General features: G+C 48.0%; 1 long non-coding RNA gene across 1 annotated transcript; it reads right to left on the minus strand.

Annotated features, from left to right (window-relative positions):
- Positions 1-610: 610 nt before the first annotated feature.
- Positions 611-16611, minus strand: LOC108952848 (uncharacterized). The gene is made up of 5 exons (XR_010486802.1): positions 16537-16611; positions 5774-6042; positions 1543-1634; positions 1270-1450; positions 611-1075 (listed from the first exon to the last, which is right to left on the minus strand). It is a non-coding gene; the product is annotated as an uncharacterized LOC108952848 (long non-coding RNA).
- Positions 16612-18072: the final 1461 nt, after the last annotated feature.

Consider the following 18072-nt stretch of genomic DNA (forward strand, 5'->3'; position numbering starts at 1 on the left):
GTCAACGATCTGCAAGGGTGCGGCAAGTATCAATCAATCCATTATCCGCTTCCAAGAAGAATCTCAGCTTACCCTGCGTCAAGAACCATATCGGTAACGACAAAGCCGAAGCAAACGAGAACGTGAGGAGGAGAGCGATGGTTCTTGTCAGGGCCGGCGTCCATGTGAAGCAACCGGCGGAGGAGAGCGGTGCACGCGACTAAGGGTTGTAGAGGCGGCTGCCGCAGCGGCACCTCCATCCCAGGGGCTTGTAGTCGGAGTAGTGGTTGCTGTAAGAGGACGGATGGTCGGTCGCCCTGACGCGGTCGGACCGGGCCGGAAGAGTCGGGATCTCGACCGCCGTGCACGGGTCGCATTGGTTGCACCGATTGTGGCAGCTCGGCGGCGTCGAGCCCAACCGGATCTTCTCCTCCATCAGCATTCCCTGTCGATGGAATGTCATCACCGGCGTTCCACCTTAGATAACTTCAGGCAGAGAACAGTAAGAAAGCAGGAGCGAAGGATACCTCAGGAGAGGACAGCAGCGACCTAACCGCGCAGGAAGCAGGGAGGAGAACAACAAGTGCTAACATGAGGCTTGTTGCGAGGAAAAGAGCATGGCTCAGTCTTCTCATTGTAATGGGACCATGTCATCTTGCCATGAGTGAGATCTAGAGAGAGAAAAAGCAACAAGAGTCTAATGAATGGGTGGCGTCTTGAGGTGGAAAGAGAGCGCCGAGTCCTGTACACTTGGGAGTGCTTCAGACAACTTTGCTCGAGGAAGATAGCAGCAACAGTAATGGTCTCGTCTCTGTAAGATAGGGAGCACACCAGTATGGATTCCACTCAATGCAAAGGAAATCAACGCCGAGGGCTCGAAGTCTCTATCTCATACCGAGCCCTGACTAAGAGGTGAGGGAAGTGATGGCGAGAGCAGGCTTAGTTGGGAGCCGGGTGGCTTCTAAGAAGAAATTAGTAGGCAACAATCACTCTCATTTATCAAGTGGGGAACGGGGAGAATTCATGCGGTCGTGATCAGCAGGTGAAAGGTCAAGTAAAGAGAAAAAGCTGCAAGGAATCTCATTTCCTTTTGGCACTGCGAGGAAAAAGATTAGTCAAGCAGATGGCAGGAGGGTGGCAGAGAGAGAGAGAGAGAGAGAGAGAGAGAGAGAGAGACATACATTTCTGATATGTCTTAATGAAGAGCAGACGACACACAAAATCTAAACAAGGAAAAGAGAGAGCGAAATATCAGCAGGACAGGACAGAGAAGAGAAAGCATGGGCTCACCTTTCCATCTTCTTCTCATGTCCTCTTTCTCCATGTATCGGAGTCGTCTTGACAATGCAAGGTGGCCGTTCCGTCGACATCAAGAGCAGCTGAAACTTTGCTGCGGAGAGGTATGGTCCAAGGAAACGCCTGCTTTCACCACCTCAAGCACAGGACAGGAGGGAGAGGCCGGGAGTGACCACTGGAAAAATCAGTTAATTTCTTGTACGTAGATGTTAATATAGGAATAGAAAGAATAAGGGAGGAAAAAGACAGTAGAGCATTAAAGAATACCCTGGTGAATAATTTCCAAGGTACATCCCATGGTGCAGTACCTCACATGGGCAGTGACACCCATCACATGGCTTGGCATCAAAGCCTGCAACCTGTAAGGTTGGTATGGTATGATTCCAATGAGACAAGATAAGAAGACAAGGAGCAGTAATAAAGGATGAGGTAGATTTGTCCCATGGGATGAAAAAAGGAATCATGATCTGATGCAGACCCTGGTGCAGCAATAAAGGACTCAACCCAATATATGTAAATGCATTAACTGTAGATAATACACCTGCTAAATCCTGCCAGTTACACCAAATTTTGTAATGGGCAAAGGGAATTGAAAGAAAAGAATCTTGAGTTTTTGGATGTACCTTTTTATCCCCTTTTTTCAACAAAAAACACATTCATTTCACCTTCAAACCAAAACACTCTTAGGGTCCCTTTGAACTTTATTTGCTAAACCTTTGGGATTATTAGTGTCTTAGTTCTCTATATTTGCTTATTTTCCTTAGTAAGTCCAAACCCTTTTAAATGACAATCCTTAAAGAGTTTATTTAAAAAACAACAACAACAATATTTGAGTCTCTAGGAATGTGAAACATGTAGCTATTTTTACACCTTTCTTCCTCTTTGAGAACCATGTCAGCAAAAAACACTTGGTTCTTTTTAGCCATATCCATTTCTGTGTTCAAAGTTTATTTATTTTAACTAATTAATCTATCTCCATCATCTTATTTATTATTTCATTTAAACTAATAGCCAAATTCACAGGCTTAAATATTCATCCTTTCTTTTTTTTGGTTTGCAATGTTGGATGGAGGATCTTTGAAAAACTGCAAAAGATAGATGGTAAGGAAAAAAATTTCAAGGAGAAAGGCAAAATGAGAATAAAGCATAAAACTACAGAAATAAATGTTATTATCTTATTGTAGAATATATGTTAAAGAATTTAAGAACAATTTCGTCTCTGTGGTTGTTTTGACCCTACATGGTTAACTTATGGAAGAAATCACTAACTAATTTCACAAACTCAATTTTTTTTGCATGTCTCATCCAGAAGGAATGATCTGATTGGTCAAGTTGGCAAAGGCTACAGCTCAAGAATACCTATATAAGCCTCCAAAGTGGAACCTGAGAAGGGCAGGTGGACCTACATCGTTTATGGACTATGATCTGAGATAGCATGCAAATCACTACTCAATCCCCACAGAGTGACACTATTTTGCCATCGGTTCAAATTAGGGCTCCAGACGACTCTATTAGCATCACATTTTAAATTCTTTTAATTTGTTTGAATAACTGAGGCACCCACAAATTTAGCATGATGGCCTACTAAAACTTTTCTCCAGTCTGAATTAAGTATTAGCCAGAGATTGACTGCAATGCTCCAGCATTCCCAATTGTGAACAGTAAAGAGAATTCACAGATGATGGTCCACAACACAAGCACAGATTGCCCTACAAAAGAGAGGTGGATTATTTATGGCCAGCATAAAAAGCATCGATACACTATCCAATCACAGTTATCTTACAGTAATAACATCCATTAATAAGTTCCTATGTCTAGTGTACCTGGAGGACAACCAACCAGAAACTCTGCCAACTAACTTTATATGCAGATTGTAATGGATTCAGATATACCAACTACTTTCAAGCCATGCAATGCATGTGGAGGAGATAAAGAATGTTTAAAATAAGAGGAGACACACTAGTCCGATCTCGTTTTCAGTTAATAAGGCTTGATACCTAAGTTGACCTTAAATAAAAGGCTCTTTGGCATTTTACCTTGCAATTAGGCCAACAACTATGTTTGGAAAACAGTCATATCTAATTGTTCGCTTCAATATCTGAAATAGTTAAGTGCAGAGGGACATTCTGAATAAGCATTTTTTACTTTAGTTATCAAACAACAACCAATTCTGATGACATGCAAAAAGAACTTTTTATTTCCAAGAAATGCAGGGATGAATAACTTGCCAAATGCACTTACGGTTCAAGTAAAGCATGTTATATTTTGACATGATCTTTCAAACTGTGTCTAATCATATATCTATTATGATTACAGTCAAATCATCATATTTTGCAGCATGCCAGCTCAATCATGTCAACCACTATAAGCCCAACCCCTGATAAGTCATCAGGAAATTGTGCAATAGTTACTGGCACATGCAGTTTTCCTAGCAAATCATGTTGAAAGAACACTAAGTAGAACTTTTTTCTGCTTTCAATCACAAAAGGAAGAGGCACCACTAGACATTTGTAATCCATAGGGGACTAAGATTGCTCAATAGGAGAAATACAATCCTGATGTCACAAATAGCCACTGAAATATGCACCTAAGTTGTTTGGAATCTTATATTAGCTTCCTAGGTAATCATGACCACAACAGGGATGTTACTCTGCATCATTACCATCCAGTTATATATTGTGATGCCACATCAATGCCATTCCATCTTTGCTCAAGACCATGGATTGTAGTTGAAGCTATGCAGGGAAATTTTCTTTGTGTCTCAATACCTGCTTTGTTTCTTTCTTTATTTCTTTATTTCTTTTGATTTTGGTACAGATGCTGGAACGGATAGTCCTACTAATACCTTCACGTTTCTCCTATTCCTTGTTTCTTTCTACTTTGTCATGCCTTACTACTCTGCATTCTGTTTTTAAGTGACTTTTTTTTTAATCTACTGTTTTCTACGCTGCTATTTTTCATGTCACCATGCATTGTTGTTTCCCACTCTTCATTTGATTTTGACTCCTGTCATCTTTGTTAAATTCTGCCAGCTTTCTTTTCCTACATTTTACTTATTTTCTGAGAAAAATGAGGCCTATGTTTGATACTGCATTTCAGATGACTTTCATTTGTTTTGCAGTATGCCACTTGCTATGCCTTTCTTGTTCTTGGTGCCATTCTAACCAGAAATGACCTTTCTTCTTGTATATATCTTTTTCTGACTGAAACCTAAAAGTGGAGTAACATCAGATTATATTACAAAACAATTTTATCTCTCAGTTTGCCCATTTAATATTTGGTGAATCTTACATTTAGTTATATGAAAATATTATTTCATTGGTCACTTAGGCTTCTTTATTGTCTTCTTTTTGCATTTCCTAAGTGCACAGCTTAAAGCCGCAGAGAGTCCACTTACAATTAAGGCAATCAAAGCCTTTTGTTGCCTATGCACTACTGTGTAGTATCCTGTTGACTTCTTTAAGGATTGGAAAAGCACTCTCTCATGTGAAAAGCATAAACCATGTTGACTGCATCATATGTTATAAATTTAGAGCCATTCTAACATAAGCATCATCATCATCAAGTGCAAGAAGGCATAAACTATTGACATAGGATTGGCTAGAAGCAAAGCTGACAATCGAAAAAGCTTGCCATAGTTTACAATTAATTGGCACACAATAACTCTCAAGCTAATACTAATTTCCTAACCAAGGCAAATCCAGATAAAAGAAGAACTTCTTGAAAGAGTTACAAAGGTTGTCGGACAGTAAGCTTAATTCTGTTTGTTGTAATTTAAACTCAAACAACCATTGAGCAATCCCAGAACACCAGTAACTTGAGGACACAGGTCGAAGTGGGGCAGGTACCCAAAAATTTACATGAATCCAAGCCAACTAGCAATCGAATTATGCAAACCCAAACCTGGATTCAACCTGAATGTGACTCAAGTATCTATTTTTCTACCTGAACCCATCCCAAACTGATAATTAAAGGGCACTGAACCCAGTTTAAGCAGGTTCCACAATCGGTAGGCCTGGGTCCCTTAGAAAACATGATCAGCTGCCATTCCTGCTTAAGGAAAGGTAAAAGAAGGGATAAACAACAAACTATGTTACAGGGTATATGCTTATATGCAGCGCAAACTGCACAAATAATCCAATGAACAAATTTACTATTTTCCAGACCTTCTATTGAAGTGCTCTGGCTTCAGTCAAGATAGGTAGATCCCGAAAGGACAAAATCTCCTTTATTCTTGTTCCTGAGCCTCTCTTAAATGTCTATAATAGTTATCATAATTACAATTTATTGACCTGCATGAATACTCGTGATCACACGTCACAAATAATAACATTCAATTATTAAAGCATTTCATTGTGCAAGAATGGTTCTTTATATACAAGAAAAGATCTATGGCGACAAAGCATAATATTTTGCTCGAATATGGCATGTTGTCTCATCAATCAGTTCCAAAAACGAACCACACGGAGACCTAAAGAACATGGAAAGGCGATCGTACCCGAACCGAGACTCCACGGATTCCGGTGGTCGCCGTCGCTGGCGATTTCAGCAACGAGGTCGCGGCTCGGAGAAGGTTGTCTCGATGATGTCGTAGTCGGGTCCTGGAATAGATCTCCAAGCAATCGGAGCAAGCTTCGAGCAATGGTGAGGAGGCGGACGAGAAGTTGCCATGAGACGACGGTTTGCGAGCGGTAGGGAGAGGCGACGCTGTTCATTTCTGGGCTAATTTGTCGTGAGTGAGGCCCATATGGACCGCATTCTGATGACCTATTGAATGATGGAAGAATAATCCGATTTATAAAATGCTTAATGATAATATTTATTTTAAGTTTTCTTTTACCTAATTTTAGAGATAATTATAGATTATTCTTATAGTCAATTATGATTAGTATCCCAATCCTTGTATTTAAAAAAATAATATTATGATCCCCACATTTATAAAAACAAAATATTTAACTTCAATTCTCCTTATATCATTACCTTCGTCGATCTAAAAGATCACACATGTTATCACCTACAAAAAAACATATAAATAAAATAAAAATAAAAATATAATTTTATTATTTTTAAATTATTAATTTTATATAAAATAAAAAGGGATCGATTTCCTCCTCTCCTTTTTTTTTTTTTTTGTCCAATATGCTCCCCACCACCCGTCGCACATACTCGCCTGTTGCTCACCCCTCGCCCACTGTATTTGCTTGCCCATCGCCCCCATCATCCTCACCCTAGTCGCACATACTCGCCCGTTGCTCACCCCTCGCCCACTGTATTTGCTTGCCCATCGCCCCCATCATCCTCACCCTAGTCGCACATACTCGCCCGTTGCTCACCCCTCGCCCACTGTATTTGCTTGCCCATCGCCCCCATCATCCTCACCCTAGTCGCACATACTCGCCCGTTGCTCACCCCTCGCCCACTGTATTTGCTTGCCCATCGCCCCCATCATCCTCACCCTAGTCGCACATACTCGCCCGTTGCTCACCCCTCGCCCACTGTATTTGCTTGCCCATCGCCCCCATCATCCTCACCCTAGTCGACGATAGCACCCTGTCATCCTCGCCCTGGCCGATAGTGGCCTCGTCATTGTCAGTGAAGCTTGCTGCCTATGTATGCCATATGTGTCTTCACTTTTATAAGAATGGTGAAGAAAATGAAGGTATTTCTACATGAAACTCATCTTTATAACACAATCTAGGGAAGGGTAACAGCACCTTATTGGATATAACACTAACGAGTTCTTCTTACAGTCGATATAGATAGTTTAAAAATGAATCAGATTTATGGTTTGGTACATTTATATTACTCGCCAACTAACTTCATCCTCCTGAATCCTTCCACTTTTACATAACCGATGGATTAGAAAATTATTTTAGTGTCAGCTGTCTGTATAAAAGAGAGATAGATAAGGATGTTAACTCATGCAGATTCCCTCCTTGCAAAGAAGAATTTAGCTTTCCCACTTTATGAGTTTGGAGGAATAACAAGATACGTATATTTCTTGCAAAGGTTTTACAGTAGAATTTATAACATACATATGGCTGTGAGAATGTTAGCTTAGAAGCTTTATTGTTTCTTATTAATATAGATTTCAAGTAGCTAAAAATAGAGAAAGCTTTATCTCAATTTCTTTTTGGGTCTGGAATTAGTTCAATCACTTACATCCCATAGCTCTTAAAAACTGATCTATCAAACTAATCATGAATCATGAGTTCTTTCACAACCCAGTTTATATGCAAGGAGATCAAGCATGCAAATTGATGCCAAGGAATTTGCTTTAAGAACAGCCATCGGAGATAATATACAAGTTCTTCAGTATTGCAAGTTTGATACTCAATTTTCTTTAATAACATAAGATGCAATCGTTTCACTCTTAGAGATAATATACATGTATTTTAACATTGTTGCAAATCACTGAAATATATTGACACCAGGGGACTCCCAAGCCAGCATCATATCAAAAGTTAATTGGTAGAACTCCTTATCGGCCGAATAATCAAATCGGTCTCTTGCATTTGTAGTAGGAAGTTTGACACGATTAGGGAACTTAGTCTCAAAAGATTGTTGCAATTTGCCTCTTGAAATGTGAAGAATCCTATAGTTATTAGATGCTTGCTGTTGTTAACATCTAAGCAACAGATCAACAATGTTGATTTACACAACAACTAATACAACGGTGAGTCACACGACCCATAAGTTAATGCTGCCAATGAGTCAGATCTGATATAGATCATGACACATCGACTTACAAGCTAAAGAACTTCAAGATTTCATTAGCACTTGTTGGAAGAAAGTTACTTACAACAAGACGGACGGAGCACACGAGATTGCTTCAGCATTCAAAGATCATATCGTTTGACTAATTTATTACAACGATGCATGCCTGTTATAAGGAATATAATGGTCGAATTTAGAGAGATGGACGAGAGCATAGTAAGAAGAGGAAACCATATAATAATGCCTATTCATCATACACCACTAATGGTCGGAGACAATAATTTCTAAACTTCTTTTCATTTTTTTCCCGTTGACATTGTGACAATGCAAGAAGAATCCAAATCATATACATATTCTCGATTCTTTTCTTGCCAGAGAGAAGAGAATTCCATCAAGATGATGAGAAGGGAGATTAGATTCATATGTTGCGTAAGAACGAGAATAAATCAGCATATTCTTGATTGTTTCATCAAAGAAAAACAAAAAACCACAGGCCAACACGTTGGAAAGAAGAGAAAATCAATCTTTTTTTTATTTATAAAAATTTAATAATTTAAAATTAATAAAATTATATTTTTATTTTTTAGTACATGTCAACATAATAAAATTAAACAATATAAAAAAATAAAATTATTTTCATAAATATAAAACTCTTAATATTATTTTTTTAAATATGAAATACTAATCATAATTAACATAATCTATAATTACCTCAAATTTAGAAATGATAGGTCACTATTAAATGGGAAGATTCACACATTCCAAAACAAAGCTTAACAGATAGAATGAGATAAAAGATCACACAAACACCATATAGACACGTCACACAAATAAATAGATTAAAACAGGTCCATATGTCATAAACAACATGACTGAACCACCAGAATATATGTAGTCACGGATGGGAGAACATGGCTTTTTAGTGCAAAAGCAGCATCCAATATATATAGTCACTGAAGGATCTGCCAAACCACTATATCACATGATGAAGGGAGGTAAATGTAGATGACAATCAATTGTAATTCATATCCCTATAACCCCCCATCTATAGAAATAATTTTAGGCATTTAAGAAACAAAATTCACTCAGTCTGAGAATGTGCATATTCCTATAGTCATGTCTCCACTGCTAAACCTTTCAGATAAGTAATGATACTTACGGATGATATAAGAATTACACATACCATGTCCACTTGAGATGTAGCCACAAATATTAGTCAAAAAAAGGGGCAAAAATGATGCAAAACATCAGCCCCAAAACACAATAAGATTCTTCACTAGTCAGGGATTTTAAAAAAACCAAACCTGAATATCATAAGTTATAGGGTAATTCCATAAACTCAAGGCAAAGCCACCAGGACCTATGACTTATGAGCTCAATAAAATAATTATTGTAACCGAACTACAATGACACTTGTTAAAGCTAATGTCATATTCCACCTAACCAAAGCACACATATATGGATATGAACCAAGTCCTGTCTGTATCCATGTATGCAAACAATCTAATGTGTTTCAAGCATCAATCAAAGTAACGATATAGCACAATTAAAATTCATTCAAATAGAAATCGTGTTATCTTCTCATTACAGTTGACTTGAAGTCTTGTTATCTAGTAGATATTATTGTCAAATTGTGGTAATAGCTTATTTATTGTTTGTCAAGCATTCGATTCACGTTATGTTAAAAGACAATCCACCTTAAATACAGCTTATATTTACATGTATCTAAAAAAAAATGAATGTCACATCCTAGATTTTTTTTCTTTTCAAAATCACATCTTTCTGCACGTTTAGAGCCAAATAGATAAATATCATTTTATTCATAATTTATAAACATTTATTATAATTTATTTATTCATCAAATCACAAGTTGAAAAAATAAACATAGTGATGTCAACTCGATGAATCATCTAAGTGCGAAGGAGCATGATAAAAAATCAATCATCCTATTGGCATATATCAAATGCACGAAGGAGCACTTCCCAACAGTGGATGGAGAAGCTTTATCCTACAAGATGAGTTTCTGGTCTTGGGCGACATGCAGCCGAGGAGCACGACTCAAGCGGGCAGGCCGCGCAGAGGTAGTGGTCTCGGGCAACATGCAGCTGAGGAGCATGACTCAGGCGGGCAGGCCACGCAGAGGTAGTGGTCTCGGGCGACATGCAGCTGAGGAGCATGACTCAGGCGGGCAGGCCACGCAGAGGTAGTGGTCTCGGGCGACATGCAGCTGAGGAGCATGACTCAGGTAGTAGTCTCGGGTAGCATGGAGCCAAGGAGCACGACTCAGGCGATCAGGCTGCGCAGAGGTTGTGGTCTCGGGCAGCATGGAGCCGAGGAGCACGACTCAGGCGGGCAGGCCGAGCAGAGGTTGCGGTCTCGAGCAACATGGAGCCGAGGAGCACGACTCAGGCAGGTAGGCCACGTAGAGATTATGGTCTCAGGCAGCATGGAGCCGAGGAGCACGACTCAGGCGAGCAGGCCGCGAAAAGGTAGTGGTCTCGAGCGACATGCAGTCGAGGAGCATGACTCAAGCGGGCAAGCCGCACAGGGGTAGTGGTCTCGGGCGACATGCAACCGAGGAGCACGACTCAAGCGGGCAGGCCACGTAGAGGTAGTGGTCTCGGGCAGCATGGAGCCGAGGAGCACGACTCAGGCGATCAGGCCGCGCAGAGGTTGTGGTCTCGGGTAGCATGGAGCCGAGGAGCACGACTCAAGCGGGCAGGCCGCGCAGAGATTGTGATCTCGAGCAGCATGGAGCCGAGGAGCACGACTCAGGCGGGCAGGCCGCGCATAGATTGTGGTCTCGGGCAGCATGGAGCCGAGGAGCACGACTCAGGTGAGCAGGCCGCGTGGTCTCGAGCGACATGCAGCCGAGGAGCACGACTCAAGCGGGCAGGCCGCAGAGAGGTAGTGGTCTCGGGCGACATGCAGCCGAGGAGCACGACTCAGACGGGCAAGCCACGCAGAGGTAGTGATCTCGGGGAGCATGGAGCCGAGGAGCACGACTCAGGCGGGCAGGCCGCACACAGATAGTGGTCTCGAGCGACATACAGCCGAGGAGAACGACTCAGGCGGGCAGGCCGGGCAGAGGTAGTGATCTCAGGCAACATGCAGCCAAGGAGCACACTCAGGCGGGCAGGCCGTGCAAAGGTAGTGGTCTCGGGCAGTTACAAAAATTGTGATGCGCAAACTAAAGCACAGAGACCGGTAAAGTGGAAGACATTACGATGCGGAAAAAGGGAAATCAATCCTAGCAACGGCGGCCCGTCACCGAACCATTGAAACAACAACTTTTAGAACTCCACTTGATAAGGGAAAAAATGGCAGTCAGCCTCAGGACAATGTCAGATGTTCCATATGACGTCACGAACCTTGGAATTGATCAGAACACTGACCGAGGCACATTAATATCCTGCAAAAGCCAAGTCCAACACGCTACGCCATGGCTATTACCAGCCTGCCCCCTGCTAGCAGTCCTACACGCCACCTTCACTATAAAAACCCTTGCATGCCAAGGGAGGGAAAGGAGGACAACCCCTACGGGGACACAACTCACGCCAAAAGCATTCCCTCTCCCACCATCCTCTCCATGTCATTGACTTGATCGTCGGAGGGGTCGGGCCGAGCTACCGACCCGACCTTTGTGCAGGTGCGAAGACGAGGCGCCTCTCACCAGACGCACAGGCAAGGAGCCCCTTCCCGGAGGAAATGGCGACCCCCTCCACGACCGAATCGACCCGAGCCGACGACCTCTACAGTCTCGAGGAGCGCACCCGCGGAGATCCCCGCCTTCCGGACCCGAACCAAGCCGCGACGGCCCTGAGGCCACGGCTAAAAAAGTTACTCACCGTAACAAAATAACGCTAGAAGGAGGGCCCGGAATGACGGTACGTTAGTCTTCTCCTTGGTTGCTCCACTGCAGCCGACCTGCACCAGCAGCAGCGACTTCTAGGGCTGGCCTCGGCCCCTCGGCTGACGGCGCAACCTGCTGCCTCGGCCCCTTAGCCCCGTGCGCAGCAAGCAGCCCGCCGCCTCGGGACCTCGGCACCATGCGCAGCCAGCACGCTGCCTCGGCCCCTCGGCCTCATGAGCAGCCAACACGATGCCTCAGCCCCTTGGCCCCACGCGTAGCAAGCAGCCCACGTCAGCTCCTCGGCTGATGGCGCAACCTGCTGCCTCGACCCCATGCACGGCCGCCCGCGTCAGCTCCTCGGCTGACGGCGCAACCTACTGCCTCGGCCCCGTGCGCAGCAAGCAGCCCGCTGCCTCGGCTCCTCGGCCTCATGCGCAGCAGCCAGCTCGCGTCAGCTCCTCGACTGACGGCGCAACCTGCTGCCTCGGCCTCTCGGCCCTGCGCGCAGCAACACGGTGCAGCCAACACGCTGCCTTAGCCCCTCGACCCCGTGCGCAACAACACGCGACAGCCAACACGCTGCCTCGGCCCCTCGGGCCCGTGCGCAGCAAGCAGCCCGCTGCCTCGGCTCCTCGGCCTCATGCGCAGCCGAGACGCTGCAGCCAGCCCGCGTCAGCTCCTCGGCTGACGGCGCAACCTGCTGCCTCGACCCCTCAGCCCCGCGCGCAGCAACACGCTGCCTCGGCTCCTTGGCCCCGTGCGTAGCAACACGATGCAGCAAACACGCTGCCTCGGCCCTGTGCGCAACAAGCAGCCCGCCGCCTCGGGACCTCGGCACCATGCGCAGCCAGCACGCTGCCTCGGCCACTCAGCCTCATGAGCAGCCAACACGCTGCCTCAGCCCCTCGGCCCCACGCGCAGCAAGCAGCCCGCGTCAGCTCCTCAGCTGACGGCGCAACCTGCTGCCTCGGCCCCATGCGCGGCCGCCCGCCTCAGTTGCTCGGCTGACAGCGCAGCTTGCTGCCTCGGCCCCATGCGCGGCCAGCCCGCGTCAACTCCTCGGCTGACGGCGCAACCTGCTGCCTCGGCTCCATGCAAGGTCTGCAAGCCTGCGCCGAGCACCTCGGCCACACACTGCCGAGATCTACCTTGGCGCGGCCTGTCCACCTATGTCGTGATCCTCGACCGCATGGTGCCCGAGACCACGTCCGCGCATCCTGCCCGCTTGCGTCGTGCTGCTCGGTCGCATGGCCCTCGCGACCACGCCTGCGCGGTCTGCCCGCTTGCGTCGTGATCCTCGGTCGCGTAATGCCCGAGACCACACCTGCGCCGCCAGCCCGCCTGCGTCGTGCTCTTTGGCTCCATGTTCCCGAGACACACCAGCGCCGCCAGCCCGCTTGCGTCGTGCCCCTCGGCTCCATACCCCCCGAGACACGCTTGCGCATACAGCCTGCCTGCGCCGAGCTCGTCGGCTATATTCACTGGCGAGTCTATCTCGGGGCGGCTTACCCACCAGGGTCTCGCCCCCCGGTCGCAGCCTGCTTGCGCCAAGCCCACCTCAGCGCGGCCTACCCGCCTGAGCAGCGTCCGTGAGGCCACAGTCCGCCTGCGCCGAGCACCGCGGCCACACACTGCCGAGATCTACCTTGGCGCGGCCTGTCCGCTTGTGTCATGATCCTCGGCCACATAGTGCCCGAGACCACGTCCGCGCGTCCTGCGTCGTGCTACTCGGCCGCATGGCCCTCGCGACCACGCCTGCGCGGTCTGCCTGCCTGCGTCGTGATCCTCGGTCGCGTAATGCCCGAGACCACACCTGCGTCGCCAGCCCGCCTGCGTCGTGCTCCTTGGCTCCATGTTCCCGAGACACACCAGCGTCGCTAGCCAGCTTGCGTCGTGCCCCTCGGATCCATACCCCCCGAGACGCGCTTGCGCGAACAGCCTGCATGCGCCGAGCTCCTCGGCTCCATACCCCCTGAGACACGCCTGCACGGTCAGCCCGCCTACGTCGTGCTCCTTGGCTCTTCGGCTTTACGCCACCCGAGACACACCTGCGCGGTCAGCCCGCCTGCGTCGTGCTCCTCGGCTCTTCGGCTTTAAGCCACCCGAGACCACGCCTACGCGGCCAGCCCGCATGCGTCGTGCTCCTCGGCTCTTCGGCTTTACGCCACCCGGGACACACCTACGCGGCCAGCCCGCCTGCGTCGTGCTCCTCGGCTCTTCGGCTTTACGCCACCCGAGACCACGCCTGCGCGGCCAGCCCGCCTTCGTCGTGCTCCTCGGTTCTTCGGCTTTACGCCACTCGGGACACACCTGCGCGGTCAGCCCGCCTGCGTCGTGCTCCTCGGCTCTTCGGCTTTACGCAACCCTGAGACACGCCTTCGCGGTCAGCCCGCCTGCGTCGTGCTCCTCGGCTCTTCGGCTTTACGCCACCCGGGACACACCTGCACGATCAGCCCGACTGCGTCGTGCTCCTCGGCTCTTCGGCTCTTCGGCTTTACGCCACCCGAGACCACGCCTGCGCGGTCAGCCCGCCTGCGTCGTGCTCCTCGGCTCTTCGGCTTTACGCCACCCGAGACCACGCCTGCGCGGTAAGCCCGCATGCGTCGTGCTCCTCGGCTCTTCGGCTTTACGCCACCCGGGACACACCTGCGCGGCCAGCCCGCCTGCGTCATGCTCCTCGGCTCTTCGGCTTTACGCCACCCGAGACCACGCCTGCGTAGCCAGCCCGCCTGCGTCGTGCTCCTCGGCTCTTCGGTTTAACGCCACTCGGGACACACCTGCGCGGTCAGCCCGCCTACGTCGTGCTCCTCGGCTCTTCGGCTTTACACCACCCGAGACACACATGCGCGGTCAGCCCGCCTGCATCGTGCTCCTCGGCTCTTCGGCTTTACGCCACCCGAGACCACGCCTGCGCGGCCAGCCCGCCTACGTCGTGCTCCTCGGCTCTTCGGCTTTACACCACCCGGGACACACCTGCGCGGCCAGCCCGCCTGTGTTGTGCTCCTTGGCTCTTCGGCTTTACGCCACCCGAGACCACGCTTGCGCGGCCAGCCCGCCTGCGTCGTGCTCCTCGGCTCTTCGGCTTTACGCCACCCGGGACACGCCTGCGCGGCCAGCCCGCCTGCGTCGTGCTCCTCGGCTCTTCGGCTTAACGCCACTCGGGACACACCTGCGCGGTCAGCCCGCCTGCGTCGTGCTACTCGGCTCTTCGGCTTTACGCCACCCGAGACACACCTGCACGGTCAGCCCGCCTGCGTCGTGCTCCTCGGCTCCATACCCCCCGAGACGCGCTTGCGCGGACAGCCTGGCTGCGCCGAGCTCCTCGGCTCCATACCCCCTGAGACACGCCTGCGCGGTTAGCCCGCCTGCGTCGTGCTCCTCGGCTCTTCGGCTTTACGCCACCCGAGACACACCTGCGCAGCCAGCCCGCCTACGTGGTGCTCCTCGGCTCTTCGGCTTTACGCCACCCGAGACCACGCTTGCGCGGCCAGCCCGCTTGCGTCGTGCTCCTCGGCTCTTCGGCTTTACGCCACCCGGGACACGCCTGCGCGGCCAGCCCGCCTGCGTCGTGCTCCTCGGCTCTTCGGCTTAACGCCACTCGGGACACACCTGCGCGGTCAGCCCGCCTGCGTCGTGCTCCTCGGCTCCATACCCCCCGAGACGCGTTTGCGCGGACAGCCTGGCTGCGCCGAGCTCCTCGGCTCCATACCCCCTGAGACACGCCTGCGCGGTCAGCCCGCCTGCGTCGTGCTCCTCAGCTCTTCGGCTTTACGCCACCCGAGACACACCTGCGCAGCCAGCCCGCCTACGTGGTGCTCCTCGGCTCTTCGGCTTTACGCCACCCGAGACCACGCTTGCGCGGCCAGCCCGCCTGCGTCGTGCTCCTTGGCTCTTCGGCTTTACGCCACCCGGGACACACTTGCGCGGCCAGCCCGCCAGCGTCGTGCTCCTCAGCTCTTCGGCTTTATGCCACCCGAGACCACGCCTGCGCGGCCAGCCCGCCTGCGTCGTGCTCCTCGGCTCTTCGGCTTGACGCCACCCGAGACACTCCTGCGCGGTCAGCCCGCCTGCGTCGTGCTCCTCGGCTCTTCGGCTTTACGCCACCCGAGACCACCTGCTATAAAAACCCTTGCATGACAAGGGAGGGGAAGAAGGACAACCCCTACGGGGACACAACTCACGCCAGAAGCATTCCCTCTCCCACCATCCTCTACGGTTCGGTCGTGGAGGGGTCGGGCCGAGCTACCGACCCGACCTTTGTGCAGGTGCGAAGACGAGGCGCCTCTCACCAGACGCACAGGCAATGAGCCCCTTCCCGGAGGAAATGGCGACCCCCTCCACGACCGAACCGACCCGAGCCGACGACCTCTACAGTCTCGAGGAGCGCATCCGCGGAGATCCCCGCCTTCCGGACCCGAACCAAGCCGCGACGGCCCCGAGGCCACGGTTAAAAAAGTTACTCACCGTAACACCACCCACACCCACACGCACAAACAAAAGACATCAGCTTTACACCAGGAAACGAGGGATTCTAAAAGATCAAGGTCATATAACCCTAGAACGAGAAATCCTCAAACCTAAAAGAATCATAAACCTAACAAATATCGCAACGAGATCGGAAAATAAATTATATAGAAATCAAACCACGTATAAAATAAATATAACGGATCAGAAGAAAAGAGCTGGATTACCACGTTTGGCCCTCGTCCTTCTCCTTCCCCACTGACGACGTTTCGAAGCGAAAAAGGTCCAAAGAGACGCCCGTTAGCAGGTGGATGCTATTTATCGGCTAAAGCCAGAGTTGGGCCATATTTTATTTTCACTCGACGACCTGTGGACGGTCAAGATCTCGCTCCTTGTGTTTCTTCCATGCCAACTAACGGCAGAGATGTGATTTTGGATAGACAGTCGGATCGAGAAGCGTTGATCGGGGCCTTCTATTGGTCGGACAGCTCGTCCACCGATATTGGAGGCGGTCAATCGGTAAAGTCGCTGGCGGAGATGCATTTTACATGCTCCTAAGATACGTTATAATGCAAATAACAGCAAACAGCCTTGTCTACCGCTGGCCATCTCACCAAGTAAGTACAAGGTGGGCCAAGCGTTATTTAGGTGAACGATGCTTAAGTTTACTCGCCATGGTTCGACCCGCACACTCTCACCTAAAAGTGCAGCGATTGAGGTGTGGGGCCTCCGACGGCTTTCGGTCCATAATTCCTGGAGCTAATTTTTACTGTGAAGAAATTATACGCAACAATGCTGTCCTATGGCCTCTCTCATAACATATGTCTGAGCCTATTTATTATGTTTATGTCCTGCGGCGGTTACGAATGGGAGATGTTGACCTTTTAATATATGTTATTATTTTCATTATTTCTCTATTGTCATGCATGACATATGTTTCGGCCAGTGATCAATGTATACGACATATATGATCTTAGTTGACCAGCATTAATGTTCCATGCAAGCATGATTTTGAAGTTATTAGTGATTGATCATGGCTTTCTTTCGATGGCATGGTGGCTGACGTCAGAAAAAGTAAAGAAAACGTAGAGCGCTGCTTCGGGACCCGTTTCTGACGTACCCGCTCGCCGAACTGCCCTTTCCCACCGCGGGTAGCAAACAAGCGGACGGGAAAAATAATTGAGACAAAAAGAGGTGATGAGACCGATTCCCACGTTCGAGATATTCCCAGTGACGAAATAGATCTCGGCCGTCGATCACGTGATTTCTGTTCCCGACTTGAAGTGCGGTTCCGTCAGCCTCTTCTCTTTTATTGTATACCCAAAACCCCACCCCCCCCCCCCAAACATACAAATATTCCATCCGATGTATGGACGCTCAGGAATTCTCGAAAAAAGACTTTTTCCTTTTTGGATTTTTGCGATATATATATATATATATATATATATATATATATATATATATATATATATATATATATATATATATATATATATATAATTTTTTTTTAAAATATTTTATTTTATCTAATACCTAAAATATCCTCAATCAATTTTTATATTATATTATATTATATTATGGTGATTTCAATAAAGTACCAAAAAATTATAATACAGTACAAAAATATAATATTTTTATATTCTATTATGTTTTTAAATTTGTTAAAATAAAAATACTATGTATAATATTTTACAATGTTTGTGTATTACATTATAGCCTTTTTGTGGTATTACGAAAAATATTATAATTTAGTTGAAAAATAC

The sequence above is a fragment of the Musa acuminata genome, chromosome BXJ2-5 (genome assembly GCF_036884655.1).
Source record: "Musa acuminata AAA Group cultivar baxijiao chromosome BXJ2-5, Cavendish_Baxijiao_AAA, whole genome shotgun sequence".
Classification (NCBI taxonomy): Eukaryota; Viridiplantae; Streptophyta; class Magnoliopsida; order Zingiberales; family Musaceae; genus Musa; species Musa acuminata.